At 34.9% G+C, this 18258-nt stretch overlaps 1 long non-coding RNA gene across 1 annotated transcript in view; it reads right to left on the reverse strand.

Annotated features, from left to right (window-relative positions):
* The window catches only part of LOC139355947 (uncharacterized), a 268335-nt gene that overhangs the window by 230945 nt on the left and 19132 nt on the right, over positions 1-18258 (reverse strand). The gene's annotated exons all lie outside the window — the stretch shown is intronic.

Genomic DNA, 18258 nt, shown 5'->3' on the forward strand with positions numbered 1-18258 from the left:
ATTTAAAACTGGAGAAGCTAAAGTATCTTCATTCCAAGAGGACTTTGGAACAAGTTAAATTATCAGGGATAGAGAGAGGCGTAACAGTGATAAAGGGGTCAATTCTGTAAGAAGACACGACAACCCTAAATATGTAGTTAACATAAAAGCATCAAAATACATGAGGCAAAACTAGAAGAACTGAAAGAAAAAATAGACAAATCCACAGTTATAGTTGGAGGCTTCAACACCATGCCTTCAGTAATTGATAGATCAAACAGATCAAACAGGCCAAAAGCATAAAATTGACCTGAGCAGGACTATTCATTGACTTGATCTAATTGACATTTAGAGAATACTCCATCCCAAATTGGCACAATTCATGTTGTTCTCAAGCTCTTAGGGAGCATTCACTAATATATTCCATGTTTCGAGTCATAAAACACATTCTAAAAAATTTAAATTGACAGAAATCATGCAACATATTGTCTTAGAACACAACAGAATCAGACTAGTAATCAACAGAATCAGACTAGTAATCAGCAGAAAGATAGCTGGAAAATCTAAAATATTTGGAGATTAAACAACGCATTTCTAACTAACACATGAATTCAAGAAGTCTCAAGTCCAGGCTGGACTTAAACTCCAGGGCTCAAGCAATCCTCCTATCTCAGCCAAGTAACTAGTACAACTTAAATTAGGGCTTAAAAATATTTTTAAATAAATGAAATGAAAATACAGCTTATCAAAATTTGTGGGATCCAGCACAAACACCACTTAGAAATTTATAGCATTGAATGTATGGATTAGAAAAAGAAAAAGTCTACAATCAATATTACGTCTTAGACAACTAGAAAAAGAAGATAAATTTAAGTTGAAGCAATTATAAGAAAAGAAATAGTAAATATTGGGAGAAAATCAAGGAAACTGAAAACAAAAAAAAATACAGAAAAATAAAAAAGCTATTTTTTACAAAGATCAGTAAAATGGATAAATCTGTATCCAAGAAAACCAGAAAAAAGGAGACACAAATAAGTAATATCAGAAATGAAAGAGGGACATCACTACTAATCTCATGGATAATAAAAGGGTAATAAGGGAATATTGTGAACAATTCTATACCCTCACACATGATCATATAGGTGAAACACCAATTCCTTGAAACACACAAACTACCAAAACTGAAGAAACAGATAATCTGAAATCAGCCTTTGTCTATTGCAGAAATTGAAACAATAATTATTTACATGATCCAAAATAGAATCATACCTTTGTGATTTAACGGGTGAATTCTACCACACATTTAAGGAAGAAATATGACACCAATTCTCCACAATTTCTTTCATCAATCTTGGAAAAAGATTTTATATATATATAAATGTAACAAAATAGTTCGTAAAGAAACCCACAGGAATAGAATCAGTTAGGTTTACTTCTCTTTGACAAAGAACAAAAGGCAAAGGATACTTTTCAACAAATGATGCTGGAACCATTGTACTTCCATATATACTTGTACTTCCAAAAAATAGACAAATATTATAAACCTTTACACAAATTATCAAAGTGGATCATGGGCCTGAATGTAAAGCAAAGAACGATAAAATATGTATAAGAAAACATAGGAGAAAATCTAGATGGCCTTGGGTTTGGAAGCATGATGTATGTAAGGAAAAATTAATTATGTGCAGTTAATTAAAATTAAAACATCTGATCTGCAAATCACAGTGTTTCAAAAATGAAAATCAAGCCCTAGACTGGGAGAAAAGATTTACAAAACGAATATATAATACTGGACTTGTATCTAAAATATACAATGCTTAACATTTAATAAGAAAACAAACAACTCATTTAAAAAATGAGCAAAAGATCTGAACGGACACCTCATTAAAGAAGATATATAGCTGGCAGATAATCATGAGACAATAGTCAATATCATCTTTTATCAGGGAACTGCAAATGTAAGATAATGGCACATCTCTGCACATCTATTAGAATGTCTAAAATCAAAAATATTGACAATACCCCTTAATGGCTAGGATTTAGAGTAATAGCAACTCTCATTCATTTCTAATGGAAATGCAATATGGTACAGCCACAGTGGAAGGCAGTTTGGCAATTTTTTAAAAAAGCTAAACATAACTTTGCCATTCAACCCAGCAATCAAGCTCCCAGGGACTTATTCAATAGGTTTGAAAACCTATGCACACACAAAACTTGCATGCATGCAGATGTTTCTAGCAGTTTTAATCAGAATCATTAAGAACTAGAAACAACCAATATATCCTTCAATTGGTCAAGGGACATACAAACTCTTGTACATTTATAAAAGGCAGTATTCAGTAGCAAAAAGTGAGCTATCAAGCTGTGAAAACACATATGTAGCATCTTCAATCACATTGCCAATTAAAATAAGTCAAACTGAAAAGGCTGCATTATTATGTGATTCCAATTATCTGACACTCTGGAAAAGTTAGAGATAAAAAGATCAGCAGTTTTCAAGGGACTGGAAGAGGTGAGGAGGGATACCAATGTGTTCACATATGGGGATTCTTTAAGGCAGTGAAATTCTTCTGCATGATAAGTAAAATGATGGATAGAGGGCATTATGCATTTATTAAAACCCATATGTCTTCACAGCACACAGTTGATCTTAACATATGCAAATTTAAAAAATATGAGAAGGTAAGAGGATCCTAGAAAGGAAGGCATAATGTAACAAGAGAATCTATCTCTATTACAAATGTATGAAATGACGTGACAAAGGTGGTGAGGGAAAAGGTGCCGACCTACATTAACCTTGGAAATGAGTGGAGACTGGTAAGACTAAAAGCAAAAGGAACTGTACATAAGCACCCTTATTATGGTTGACGAAGTGATTTCCTACATGGCTACAGTTAATAATTCCAATATTTCTATACTATATACTGGTATTGAATTACTAATTAAATGCATGTGGAAAATAGGAATCTGCTTTCTCACTTTCAGTGTGAAAGTTTACAGAGAAAGGAGAGGCTAAAATGATCCATGTGATCATGCATGAGTTCGAGACATCATCAGTACCAACTCATCAGTACCGAATCATCAGTACAAACTTACCTGTATAGACACAGATGATTATATATGGATATATTTATAAATAAGTTTTTATAAAAATGTTGTAGGTATATGTCACTCCTTTTCTAGAAGCTGAGGGGGGCCCATAATCAATGATACTCTATTAAAAATGAGTGAACTTAATGACCAAGTCTTGTTTTCTAATATCAGACTCCACTAGAACCAGGGTTCCTTGGAGAACTGGCTGGTTCTAGGACTGAAGGGAATTCACAAGATGAGTCTAGAGTGTCTTGCAGTGCCAGAAAGGAAGAAATTGCTCAACACACACACACATAGTGCCAGTGGTAAGTCAAAGGGACACAAGATCTGATGGCAAGGATTTCCGGTAGTCAAGGAGGCACAATTTAACAAAATATATAAAACAGTAGGATTATAACTTAAAGTGTGAAACATATATCCAGGAGTCCATACAGGTATAAATAAATGACCCAATTAATTAATAGTTGAAAATAGAAGAACTCCAAATGAAGTAAGATTCCAAATAACTTTTGTAGCTCTTCTTCCCTCAATGAGATGGAGTGTGCCTCTCCACTACTGAATGTTTGGGGTGCATGTGGTAATTTTCTTCGAAGAGAATGGTATACAAACAGGGGAAGAGAAACTTTATAGTAGAAATAACTGACAAACAGTGCCGTGGCTAGGTGGCCAAGGTCAGTATCAACATTGATAAGTAATATATATAATATGTACCTTTCATTTAAAGAGATAAAAGTGGCAGTTTAACTCTGATTTTCCTCCCAAATGACCATAACTGCAGTCTATGAGGAAGAAAACACACAAAAAAATCTCAATTTGATGGATTTCTACAACATACTAGATCTGCAATTCTCAAATAGTTGAGGTCATCGAAATAGTGAAAACCTGAGAAAATCCCACAGGCAAGAGGACCCTAAGGAGATACTGCAATTAACTGCAGTGTGATGCTTTGGGTGAAATCCCAGAACAGAAGGTGTGAGTTAAGCAAGGACTAAGGAAATCTCAATTAAGTATGAACTTTAGTTGAAAACAATGTATTATTATTGAACTATTCATTGGAACAAATGTCCACACCAATGTAAAATGTTACTGTTAGGAAAACCTAGGTGGGGAGTACCTGGGAACTCTCTGTATTATCTGTAACTTTTCTGGAAATCTAGAACTGTTCTAAAATTAAAAATTTATTAAAAGAAATAATCCCAAATATATATTTTTCCCTGTGAAAAACAAGGCTAACTGGTAAAAGGTAAGCATTGACTTTTTCAAACCCATCTTCTACATTTGAGAATCGTATTGAGGCAAGCAAGTAAATCAATCTTTCTCTCTGCTCATTCTGTTAGGTTTTCCTTATAATGGCTTCCATAATACCCTAGAAGGGTACCAGGGTCCATGCTGTGATAATCCACACAAATAATTACTCCTCAATTAAATCAAGATGCTTAGAATATTTAACAGCCTTCATCCTCTGGTGTGGATTGAATTTATCTTCAAGAATACTTTGGATAAGGCAAAGCTTGTAGACAGATAAACACTCAGCAGTTATCTTGTGCTCATGGCAGAAAGTCCAGGAGAGCTCCAGGAGCCACAAACCCCAGAGGTCACGCATCCAAACCACCTCCGGCAACTGATCCTCCCAGGCTTATTGTCACAAAAGCAAAAAAACAAAAACAAACCCAAAATACTTTTTATGGTTGTATGACCTTAACTGACTGAATGAAATACCCAACCAATGTATACATCTGAACCATCATTTCGAACCACCAGGAAGTTTATACAGTTCTCTGGCCTATGTGTGTCTCCTGCCCATGATGCCTTGCTCTTGCTATTTCTTGACTGAAACATATTTATGTGGAGTGTTCACCTGATAAACACCTGATGTCCTGTGAAGGCAGCTTCATAGGAATGCTGGCTCCCACCTTTGTCCCAACACCACTCTTCACAGACTTATCTTAGCACCTGCCATGATTAATTTCATAGACATCCTCAATAACCTCCCCTACTAGTCATATGTTTATAAAGGTCAAAGAATTTTACTTATTATTTTATCCACATTGTCTAATATATGAGATGTAAGCAACCCCAACATATATATTTGCTAAATTAATGGTGTTTAATAATTTAGCAAATTAATACCTGTGATTATTTGTACTCATTTTTCTGTTTTCTGTCTATTCAAATATTCTTGATAATAGAATAATGAAAGTGTTCTCCATTCCATACATCACTTTTTTTTTTTATGATAAGGTCTTGCTGTGTCTCCCAGGCTGGAATGCACTGGTGTGAACATAGCTCACTCCAGTATTGAGCTCCTGGACTCAAGCAATTCTCTTGCCTCAGCCTCCAAAGTAGCTAGAACTATAGGTGTGCACCTCCACATATGGCTGATTTTTAAAAAATGTGGTAGAGATGGGGGTCTTGCTATGTTGCCCAGGCTGGTTTGGAACTCCTGGCCTTAAGCAATCTTCTTGCTTCAGTTTCCCAAAGCACAGGGATCACAAGCATGAGCCACCAGATGGTCCGGTACACCAATTTTAACAGAAAGAAGATGAGCTGATTTTTATTTTAGCCCTTATGCTAATTTTTCCTAGCATGTATATGTGTCCAACACATGCGTGCACACACAGACACATCCCAACCTAGCAATAAACAAAATGAATTTACCTTAGTGCTTAACTTGTTCACAAACATGTTCAGTATTTTCGGAAGGATGGTAATAGCACTTACCTTCTTGGGTCTATTTACTTACAAATTCATTCATTAGAGAAAGAAAATGATCCTGTCATATTTAATCTGTAGATTCTCTGAATATAGACATGCAAATTTTGAGGAATGCATTGATTTCAATAAGCTGCTATGAAAACCAATAATTTGGATGTCGCTCACTAAATGTGATGTTTGCACACTTCAAATCTCATTCTCACAAAGCTTCAGCAATAAAAACTCCTAAACCAAGTAAAAATATATTTTTTATAAATGTTCCATTTATTTCAAATAATATTTGACTTAAAAAGCTACAATTTGTTAGAATTTTGACATTTAGATTTTCTCATAACATAATTGGATCTGTTTGTCCAACATTTTATTAAATACTGAGTAGCATTTTAAAATAGATTTCGTACGGTGTGCCTATTGTATTCCACTAGAATTTTTAAAATATGTGCAATCAAACCTAGTTAATTTCCCTTGAAAATGTGTAAATTATTTTAAATATACCAATTATCAAAAACACATCTTTAAATTTGAACAGTAATACAATTTCCTGACCTAAACATCTTTTAAAGGCTAAGTGACTAGCTGTAAATGTTAAGTCAAAACAGAAATAAAAATGAGAATTAATCTTTTACTGCATTTTAAAAGGACATCTTTCATGAAGTTTTAGATATTAAGCTATCTTCTTATCAATCTCTGGAGTGATTAACTTTGAGTGATATATACTTTTGGCTCAGCTACACATTCGAAATAATTTTAAAAGTTATGATATCTTTTTAAGTAGTTGTAATTTTAATGTGTAGTCCATCAAATCTGACATGAATTAGGCAAGAGCTACACCAACCTATTGTATTATTTTACATTTTGCGATATGTATCAATATCGATAATATCAATATCAAAGAGTTATGTAAGATTTTCAGAAATTAACTGCAAGTGCAAAAGGCAAGCCAAGTGAAGACACCTGTTGGACTAAGATTTGACAAAGCTGTAGTGACTGCACAGGAACACAGCTTCTCAGTTACGACTCAAGAGTGGCTGAGAAAGAACGTCACGTGGGTACCACCCAAAGGCGGACCATCCTTCGATTTCCAACAGTAAAGGAAGTATCCAGCCACAAAGATCTTCTAGCATTGAAGCAAGAATTACAATAACCAACTTATGTCAGAAACAAGTGTGATCATGATTTTCAACGTGAGGTTTGGGTCTTCAGCTACCAACCACACTTCATGAACCTCAGGCAGGAATAATTCCACAAGCACAGTTGACCTGGAGGAATTGCTTTCAAGTATGAATGTCCTAAAACTTCCTGAAGCTCCATAAAAACTTCAAATGTGATGGACACTTATGTGCAAAGACGTGTACAACTTGTAAAACAATCCATTTTCTTCAAGTGTAAGGATAGAACAATTTTTTAAAAATCCTCTACATAAGTTAATATAATGATGAACATGATGAGTAAGAAAGTCTGGTTACCAAAAGGTTAAGTACAGTAATTCCTGTAAAGTCCCTTCAGTACAGAAATGTCCTTACAAATATGAAGTGTGTGCATTCTGATGTAAGTCTGAAATGATATACCTCATAGGTATTAAGTTGTCACTATTAGTTGTTAAAATTAATATTGATTTTATCTCCATGGTTTTGCTTACCTGTATCTTGTTTATATTTATTCATATAAAATTATATTTTAAATGATTAAAAATAAATCTTGTATAAAAAATTTAAAGAAGACTATTTTTTGAATCAAAGGACTCACTAGAATTACTTTAAAGATCTTCTTTAGCAAATTAAAATTATGTTTTGGTACCTAATATTTGAATTATATAAGATTCCTAAAGGGAAGATGGATTGGGGCTAGATTGTATGGGTGAATATGTCTCTTATGTAATTGAAGATTCACAATTTAAAGGTCAAATTATCTGTTAGTAGCTTGGATGGAAATCTCTCTAATGCAATAGTACTAGCTCCTTATCTGTTGTCCAAATTATTAAAAAATGGACTGTTTGTTCTCATTGTGGATATTATTCTCTTGTATTATAATATGAAGACCCTTAAAGGCAAGTGTGAAGACCGTATGTGGCACTGGTTAATGCTACTGCTCTAAATGGCTTCCAAATGAAAGAGATTTTGCTGTCTGCCCAGTCTATATCGTTTACAGGCTTATCTGAGCCATTTCCCCAGATCCTGGACCTGCTTAGGGCATCTGGGTCCTAGCGGTAGGTGCACAGGCTGTTGAAAGTATGAGTGGCCAAAAGATTTTAGAATGATTTATGCCAAAACGATAGCACACTACCGTCACAAGAGCTGCCAGAAATGATGCAGACATACAAATATCTGACTCACACAGACACAGAAAAAGAAACTCGCCCCTTTCTCTCCATACGTTTGGAGAAGGACTCATTCTTTTCATACTGAAGATTCAAAGCAGGGTATCCAATCATCTCTTTTGTGTGAGACAGAGACAGTTACCCAAACTTCTAAGGATATCTATTCTCATTTTCTCCAGGGCCCCACAATTTTGCTAAACACAAGACCTCATGGCTCTCAATTCCAGGAGAGAAGTAAGGCACAGTAACTTAAAGACAATTTACTACCCAAGAAAACCTGTGCACACACACAGCCCAGATACCACCAAAGGTGCTTCACGTCTTATCTCCACGGAGGTTCAATCAGCACAAAGGTCTCTCTGATCTCGAGTATCTGACCACCTTATACCTAACACTGGTGCTCAAAACTAATTGGTTAATAATGATAATCAGCTATCAACATTTTCCCAACTCTCCATAGTAATAAAGTACAAAACCCAATGAATAAAATCAAATTTATGGAACTTCTGGTATCATTTTGGGTCAAATAGCAACCATCATGTATTTACAAACCAATCAGGAGGATGAATTTGGATGTAGGAGATGAGTTTCTCCTCCTTCCTTTTGTGGATGGAATCATGGTTCACAAAAGGTAAAGAGACTGGTAAGAGCAGTGTAAGAGCAGTGGGAAAAAAAATGGTGTTAGCCACAAGGCCCTTGAAAAATTTAGAGTTAGGCACATTTCAGAGTAATTTTGAACATTAATTATAATCTTTGTCATAAAAAATCCTTTAAAAACTGCATTAATTTGATGTTCAATGCACAAGTGGATACCTAGTGGAAGGGTTTGGTTTTAGTAGAAAATTTTCTAAATATATTGGTGAGCAAGAGTAGGACTCAGTTCTGCCCAGCAGCGACACAGCACATTGAAATGTTCCATAATCAAAACATTTATTCCGTGCAGGCTGTGCTCACACTGACAAACTATGAAAGAAATGTCTTCAGAATGCTCACTGTAAGCCTCTAAATCCTTCTTAATGTCTGATTTCTATCATGAGCTAAAAATTTAATTACTTACAAAAACTAAAAGATGAAAAACCTTTTTGAAGATTAAAACTCCTCCTTTTTTTTCTTGCCCTCATACCTGGCCTTTAGCATTATGAATTGATGATTTTATCTGTATAGCCAATGTTAAGTTAAAAACGGAAGGCAAATGTGCCCTAGTTGGACAAAGTTCTACTTTTTCCTCTATTGTTTTCGTGTTGGATTCAGTTGACCATCTACTTTTACTCTCAACAGTGCTCTGGTTTGAGTGATAAATTAGAGGTTACTTAATGTATAGGGTAAGAGTCCTAGATATACTTGGTAAAAGCTTAATAAAAACTTACCAAACCTTGAAGGCTACTATCCAACAGATTAAGATTCTTACTAGTTTAGGTGAAAAATGATACCACAGCAAAATCACAAGCTTTATTAACAGAGGAAGCAGCACAGTTTTCTCTTCTCCAACAAGCTGGTTTGCATTAACAAGTGACCTGTCTGTTTTCTTATATGGTGAATGCAGATTAAACTAAAATCTGCAAAGGAGTTTGCGTATTTAATATGTAATGATTCTAGAGATCCTTTTGAGTTGAGGTTAGCCTGGGAAAACCTGGGACAGAATGTCAAGTAGATTGAGCTTTTTTTCTCTTCGAGAATAAGCTTTTGGGTGCATTCCAGAAATATTGCTATATAATCTCTTTAAATGTTGATTCAGAGAAAGGAATATTTCCTCTATTAGGAGGTGGCCTAGTTAAATCAGGCTTCATTGGCTATAATCTGAGGCTTTAAGGGAGAACATCACTCAGTGTAATGACTGATTTTAAATGGTGACTGACTGCGTTGTTCTACTTCTCAACTTTCTGATTCTGCAGGAAATTATGTCTAGATTGTTTAACAAAACTATACAAAATTCTGTTGGAATACTATGCAGTCATAAAAGTAATAAGATCATGTCTTTTGCAGGAAAATGGATGAAGCTGGAAGCCATTATCCACAGGAATGGAAAACCAAACACTGCATGTTCTCACTTACAAGTGGGAGCTGAACAATGAGAACACATGGACACAGGGAGGAGAACAACACACACAGGGGCCTGTTGGGGTGGGAGGAGGGAGAGCATTAGGAAAAATAGCTGAAGCATGCTGGGATTAATATGTAGGTGATGGGTTAATAGGCGCAGCCAACCACCATGGCACGCATTTACCTGTGTAACAAACCTGCACATCCTGCCCACGTACCCCAGAACTTAATTTTTTTCTTTTAAAGAGAGATGTTCTGGTGTCATCCTCATAGGTGGAATTTCTGCATTATTAAGGTACATACATAATGACACACTGTAGACTACTCTCCGAAATATTCACACGTTTAAATAAAAATACATATCATTTTCCTCGGGCTGCCGTAACAAAATATCAAAAACTGAGTGGTTTAAATAACAGGAACTTGTTGCCTCATAGTCCTGAATGCTAGACATACAAGATGAAGGTGTTGGCCAGGCCAGAGTCCCTCTGGCTTTGGGAGGGAATCCTCCTGTGGCTCATCATAGCCTCTGGTGTTAGCCGGCAATCTTTGGCATTTTTTGGCTTGTAGATGCATCCATCCAGTCACATGGCCGTCTTCTCCCTGTGTCTTCACATTGTCTTCCCTCTATGCATTGTGTGTTTGCAGATTTCTGCTTTTTATAGACACCAGTCATCTTGGACCAGGGCTAACTCTAATCCTCTCATCTTAACTCAACCACAATTAGCAATACAGGAAACTTCTCTTCCTCACAATCCACACCACTACTTGTTATTTTCTGGCATTTCTTGTTCTCTTTTTTTTTTTTTTTTTTTTTTTTTTTTAACCTTGTGGGTGTCTCATTATTTTTGTTTTAGCTCTCTGATTACTATTGCAGTTGATGATCTCTCCAATGACATCCTAGACATCACAACTTCTTTCTTTCTTGGCAACTTCTTTTGATTGACAGTGCTCCTTATAGATGCTAGATATTAATTTATTGTTGGCATCCATTATTGTAAATATCTTCTCCCAATCAATTACCTCCATCTTTCCTTTGTACGCAAAGACTATTGTTGAACACGAATGCTTAATTTTGCTGTTTTTAACTCCAATGATGTATTCACTATGTTTTAAGATTTTTTAAGGCTAACAAATTTGCCTTTACCAAACGGTTATAAAGACATATTGTTGAAATTTTCTCCTCTTAGTTGCAGTTTTATATTTAATGCTTTAGTCATCAATTTGTTGAGATTTATTCTGAACAGGTATGATATAGAGATTCAAGATTAAAATGTGCTTTGGTGAGCTAGTTTCCCACTAGTACCTCCCATGGCACTTGTCATTTCTTCAATGGTTTGGGCTGCCATTCAGCTCATACACCAAGTCCTCCTACATCCACAGTCTCTTTCTTAGAACTTCTGTTTCATTCCATTAATTTATTTGTCTGTTTCTTTAATTTACTATACGCTGTATTTTTCCCACAGCATTTTACATATCAATATTTGGTAGAGGAATTTTAGTTCCCTTGGCCTTATTTTTCAAATATTCTTATGTATTTTAAGATGCAGATCATAGAAAAATATAAATTGTAGGATCATGTGGATATGAAGATCATTTTTCAACTCCCCTAGAAAAACACACTGCAGAAATTTTAATGGCAATTTCATTGAAATTATTATGAATACAATTGCCCTTATTTATCATATTTTTAACAGAATTTTAATTTTCCCCATAAATTTCTAGTGGATGCTCCATGAAGTCAACTTTTAGCTGTTTTCATGGCTTTTTGTTATTTACTTTCTAATGCATTTCTTAGGATGTTAGTGCTAGGTCTTTTTGTAAATTAATCACATATCTATAAATTTTGCCAAATTCTTCTTAGCTTTGTAATAGCTTATCTCTTAATATTCTGCTAATTGTATGAAATTTTCAAATAAGATTATATGCTATGCAAATTATGAAATGTATACCTATATATATATTTTTGCTTTTAAAAACACTTGTGTGCCTTATTGTTCTGCCTAGAACTTACGGTTCTACATTGAATATTCTCTTCTTGTCTTTACTCGTAGAAATATCTGTGACTTGTTATTGAAAATTTCATGATAATACTGAGTATAAAAGTTCTACATCACATATGCTCTTTGTTGTTGGATAGTCTGGTGGTCTAATATATATATAAAAATATTTATTTATTTATATATTTATATTTTTTCTTTTGAGATGGAGTCTCACCCTATTGCCCAGGCTGGAGTGCAATGGCACGGTCTTGGCTCACTGCATCCTCCGCCTCCCAGGTTCAAGCTGTTCTCCTGCCTCAGCCTCTTGAGTAGCTGGGATTATAGTCATGTGCCACCACACTTGGCTAATTTTTTGTATCTTTAATATAGACAGAGTTTTACCATGTTTGCCAGGCTGGTCTCAAACTCCTCACCTCGTGATCCACTTGCCTCGGCCTCCCAAAGTGCTGGAATTACAGGTGTGAGCCACCCTACCCATCCTACATAATATTAAGTAGGCTTTTATTTTTAATTTTTTAGAATTTCTCAGAGTTAATTTCTGAGAAATTTATTTTTAATTTCTGGGGAACTCTCTTAATTTCTGAGAATCAGTGGGTGAATTGTATCATTCTTTTTAGCATGTATCAAGAGAGTTGTATCATTTTAAAAAATTAATGTGGTAAATTGTATTATAGCATTTTCTGATTTCTAATTAATTTCACTTAGTTATTTTAGTCATCTCTTATAATCATGCTATCCTATATTTTAGATAAATTTGAGTCAGTTATAAGCATTATTATTGTCATAAATTACTTTTGCTTTTTTTTAGTACTCAAATTCAATGAAAAGGAAGAATAAAGACTACCAATAACATTAAGAGCTCAATGGATTATTATGGTCTTACTATTTCTTAAACTCTTCTCTAAATCATCTTTCTTTTCAGTGATGAGCTATTGTAGTTTCTTAAATTGTTAAATTTTTCCACTGGACAAATATGAGCTTCTTAATAGAATGGTAGGTCAGTCCCAACTGCTTAGGAAAAGGACTTATACTCAGTTTCTTTTTTTTTTTTTTTTTTTTTTTTTTGAGACGGAGTCTGGCTCTGTCGCCCAGGCTGGAGTGCTGTGGCCGGATCTCAGCTCACTGCAAGCTCTGCCTCCCGGGTTCCCGCCATTCTCCTGCCTCAGCCTCCCGAGTAGCTGGCACTACAGGCACCCGCCACCTCGCCCGGCTAGTTTTTTGTATTTTTTTTAGTAGAGACGGGGTTTCACCGTGTTAGCCAGGATGGTCTTGATCTCCTGACATTGTGATCCGCCCGTCTCGGCATCCCAAAGTGCTGGGATTACAGGCTTGAGCCACCGCGCCCGGCTATACTCAGTTTCTAAGTCCTCAATAATGTTGTGAATATTTATCTTTTCACCCCAATCCCAAGGACATCTCAAAGAAATAATTGTTTGCCAAAAGGCAATTGGAAAATTGTGACTTCTAAATTAGCTATTTCTATGCAAAGTGTTTTGGCCTTTTTAGGAGGTGCTGTATTAGGACTTTCTAATTAACTTCAATTTGCAAATCATCGTTGGCTAATTTGCAAATTCTATGTATTAATGTGAGTCAAGAATAGTTAATATTAAGTGTTGCCTAATCAAGTTACAAAAATAATAGGAGAATCATCAGTTTAGTGTTTATTAACACAAAGAACACTTGGAACACAGTGTGGTCTCTGAGCAAAACAATAAATGAGCACAGTCATGCATACCAAAGAAGAAACAGAAAATCCAAACTCTCATCTGAATAAATTGCTCTTAGGAAACAGTTTCAAGCCTGATAAAGGTCCTATACAGGTTTACATGGTAACAGTGACATTCTGTGGCCATTTTTACAATATTTCAGCTCAACTCTCTCCTAACAGCCTATAATACTTCCATCGCTATTATCAAAATGCCTAGGATGTGTTTTTGACACATTTTATATATTTAAATAGCAAAATTTTCTAGGGTGTATTAGTCCCTTCTCACGCTGCTATAAAGAACTGCGTGAGACTGAGTAATTGATAAGGAAAAGAGGTTTAGTTGACTCAGTCCTGCATGGCTGGGGAAGCCTCAGGGAACTTACAATCATGGTGGAAGGCACCTCTTCACAGGGCAGCAGGAGAGAGAATGAGCACCCAGCAAAGGGGAAAAGCCCTTTATAAAACCATCAGATCTCATGAGAACTCACCCAGTATCTTGAGAACAGCATGGGGGACCCCCCCCATGATCTAATCCCCTCCCATGAAGTCCCTCCCACAACACATGGGGATTACAATTCATATTACAATTTAACATGAGATTTGAGTTGGGACACAAAGTCAGACCATAGGGTAATATCATAAGTAGGATTATCCATCATTCACTCAACATTTATTTATGGAATGATTAATATATTAATATCTACTAGTTACAGTGTTAGGAATTTGAGAATATACAATACTTGTGATATTTTGCTCTATGTTTTTAGTGTATTTATCACCTCCAGTGGATTGTAAAATCCTTGAAGACTGAGGCTCTATTTTTTTACTTTCTTTTACTCTTCTGGATATATTCAAGGTCTGGGACAACTTTGGAATAAGATAAGGGCACAACAAATGCATACTGAAAAGATAATGAATGAAATAATGGAAGATGTATTAAGATACAGTTGGATAAGAACCCAAGTGACATTGTAGTGAGGAATTGGTAAAAAAAGGTAAACTGAATAATGAGTAAGCTATGAACTATAGATATGGAGAGGAAAATAGAAAACACACTTTTAATCAGATTTCAAATTTCCCTGAATAAATTACAGTTCCTTAATTCTGAGCTCGCAAAAAACTATCCGATTCTGTCAACTAATGTATAATCCAAATAGATGTCTGAGGTTACAATGATATTAACTTTATCAGAGTTTAGTGTACAATGTTGATTTTTTGAAAACCATTTAATTTTTAATATTTAATATTCATGAAGATTTTAATTAGTTTGAAAGCTGTCAGTGTGTCAAGATCACTAAAACTACACTCCATCCTGAATTAAGAATTTTGTACTTTCATTAAAATTAGGGGTTGGAGAGAAACTGCTTTTAATTAAAGAGCAGAGACTACCAATACCCATTTTTAAACAACAAATCTTTACAAGATTATGGAAAACTCTACTCTAGAAACCTTTTTCAGAAACAATGACAGAGGTGTAGCAAATTGTACACTTAGTTTCAATAGCACCATCTGTTGGGGAGCTGAAACAATGTTAGCCATCAGTGTTAGGTGGACATAATCATTTTGCTAATTGTTTACTAATTTAAAAAAAAAAGATTGTAAAAATGTCTTTAGGAATTAACATGCATCATCTAATTTGAAGAAATGGCCATTGGTTCAACTATTCTAACCAGTGTTAGGTTGAGAGAAAATCATCAGGAAACATACAATGAGTTGAAGGAGGTATATTGATTATAAGGACGATTGTGTTTCAGGGGCTTATCCTGTTGTCCCTGAAAACCATCAGACTTCAGTTTCACTGCATCAGCACTCCCACATCCCTGGTGACTGCCTTCTCAGGGTCTGGATACCAGGAATGGCACCCAAAAGAGATACATGGACCTCAGAATTGAAAGTACCGTACCAAAAATGTACTCTTTCTTTTAGCCTTTTTACTGAATTTACTTTATTGGTCAATTTTCTTTGACCTTCATTTCTTTTCCATGTATCCTCATTAAATGAGGCATTAAGAATTAGATAATATTCTGGGTATTTTTATATCAATTTAGTTTAAGGTTGTAATGAATATTGGCCGCTATGTCAAAAGCTTCTACCCTTTTTGACATGCAAATTGATAGCCAAAAATATCTTATCCAAGAATTGTAAGGTTGACTTTTATTAAACAGTTGTATATTTATCATTGTTAAGAGATTTCTTATATTCACTTTCAAACGATGTACTAATGTGGGTTACTGATACTATATTATTGAAGTATGCATCCTTATATGCCACCAATAATAGTATTAAAAAGAACAGATATATTGTTTAGTAATACATATAGAGAATTCTAAGTTGCTACTACCAATTAATTCTCTGGCTGTTTTGAGTTACTAAAACCTGTTAAAAGTTTAAACATGCTGTATGTATCCAGCCAGGAAGGGGCAAAGAGAGCTTCCAATGCAGGCCTCAGACAGAGTGTGGCACTGCTGACACCTTTATTTCAGGCCTCTACTCTCCAGAATGAAGATGGTAAATTTCTGTTTACCACTCAGTTTGCAGTACTTTGCTGCAACATCCCTAGGAATTAATGCATCCGTGAAGCCTAAGAAGTATATTTCTTATGTTTTAACATTGTGACTCTAATTCCCGTTTCTTTATGACCACTATGACGACTGCTGCTGCTTTACTAGAAAGAAAAGGTTCGTGTAATGCATTTTAATAGGTGTTAAATCAGTTAATCCTCACAACAGCCCAACCGGGGAAAGACTAACACCTCAATTGATAGGGAAGAAAATGGTAGATGGGTTTAAAATGTCTCAAGTTACCGTAGTAGTGACAGACCGAATTTAAATATGGGCCATCCACATAAAAATACATATTCCTTATCGTTAGATTAAAAGGGTTTATAGTAAATTTGCCAGATCCGATTAAATAATAAAATCAATAGTTTTACAATGCAATGATACTAAATAGCTTCAGAAGACAAAATGAAGATACTCTAACAGAAAACTAAAATACACATAACTAAAAGTCTAAAAGATACAGATATATGTGAGAAAAATTCTAAAATGTAATTGAGACAATACATAATGTGGATAATTGGAGTGGTATCCAGTTTTCCTCAATAGTTCCAATTTGATTAACAAGTTATTTTGAGATTTTCAGGGAATGAAACTTTAAAATTAGCTGAGATAATTTTCAACATAAAAGTCAATTACTTAGAACCTACATTATACTCATGTAAAATTATAAAATCTTACCAGAAATGTAATAAAAATATGGCAGTTTTGTGCTTCTATAGGCATAAATATGTGAATCAATGAACAAAAAGAAAGTTCATAAAGAGATATGTGTTTAAGAACTCATCTGAAAAAGTGTGTGCTTCAAATCGCTGAAGAAATAAAAATGTGTTTAGGAGATGGTTGAGGACTTCAAACCATACATCCTAAATTCCAAAGGGATAAAATGTGTACATACAAGAAAGGAAACTTTATCATTACAGAAAAAATATAGGAACTATGTCTAATCTACAATTCTGAATCCTCTGTAACTATGAAACTAAAGTCAGAAAGTAAATGTAATAGATATAAAAAAGAATAAAGAGTAGTATGCATGTTTAAAATGTCTCTAGGAATCCAGGTATATTTATTTTCTCACTCCACTGAAGAACATAAAGAAAGTTAGATTGTCACAAATTAATCCTAGAGACCCCTTTGTGCCTTGAAGTAATATCTTCGATTTTTTAAATGTTTACAGGCAACATGTTAAATATTTGACTAGAATATAAATTCAATAAATGTATGTATTTGTGATGGCAAAGATTTAAAATTCAGAGTACAAGAAACTAGATAAATTTTCAAAAGTTTATGTGACTTTGATTCAAAAACAGGAACTCAAAAATGAAACAATAGAGGTTTCCATATGAGTTTACAGAATCAGCATCCAAGTTTCGCAACCCAGGATACTTAGCTATGTCCTTGGAAGCATGCTATCGAAAGGGCAGTCACTGCTTTAATTTATGAAGATTTTCCAGACTTATTTTGGCCTTCAATTACCAACCACCTGGCTCCTGCTGGCCTTTGTGAAAATTAACTCAGAATCAAATGAAATCTCTGAAGGAATCTTTATAAGGACGTTTTCCTGTTGCCAACAGCAAGCTTGGGCCACAGGGAAGCCATGAAAAGGTGAAGAGCACAAGCTGAGCGAAAGCATCTCAGCTCTGTGATATTAACGGGATTTTGATCAAGGTTCATTTGCACTATCCTGGGCAAAGCCAGGTTGAAGCTGCTTCCTGCTCAGCTGGTTTCATTTAGTGGACTCTGTAGCTGGGTGTCTCAGGCCCTCTCTTCCTTTTTTTTTTAAACTAACTCTAATTTAGGAACCCTAATTAAACCTTTTCCACAAAGTATTCTACAACTGTTCGT

The sequence above is a fragment of the Macaca nemestrina genome, chromosome 8 (genome assembly GCF_043159975.1).
Source record: "Macaca nemestrina isolate mMacNem1 chromosome 8, mMacNem.hap1, whole genome shotgun sequence".
In the NCBI taxonomy this organism is placed as follows: domain Eukaryota; kingdom Metazoa; phylum Chordata; class Mammalia; order Primates; family Cercopithecidae; genus Macaca; species Macaca nemestrina.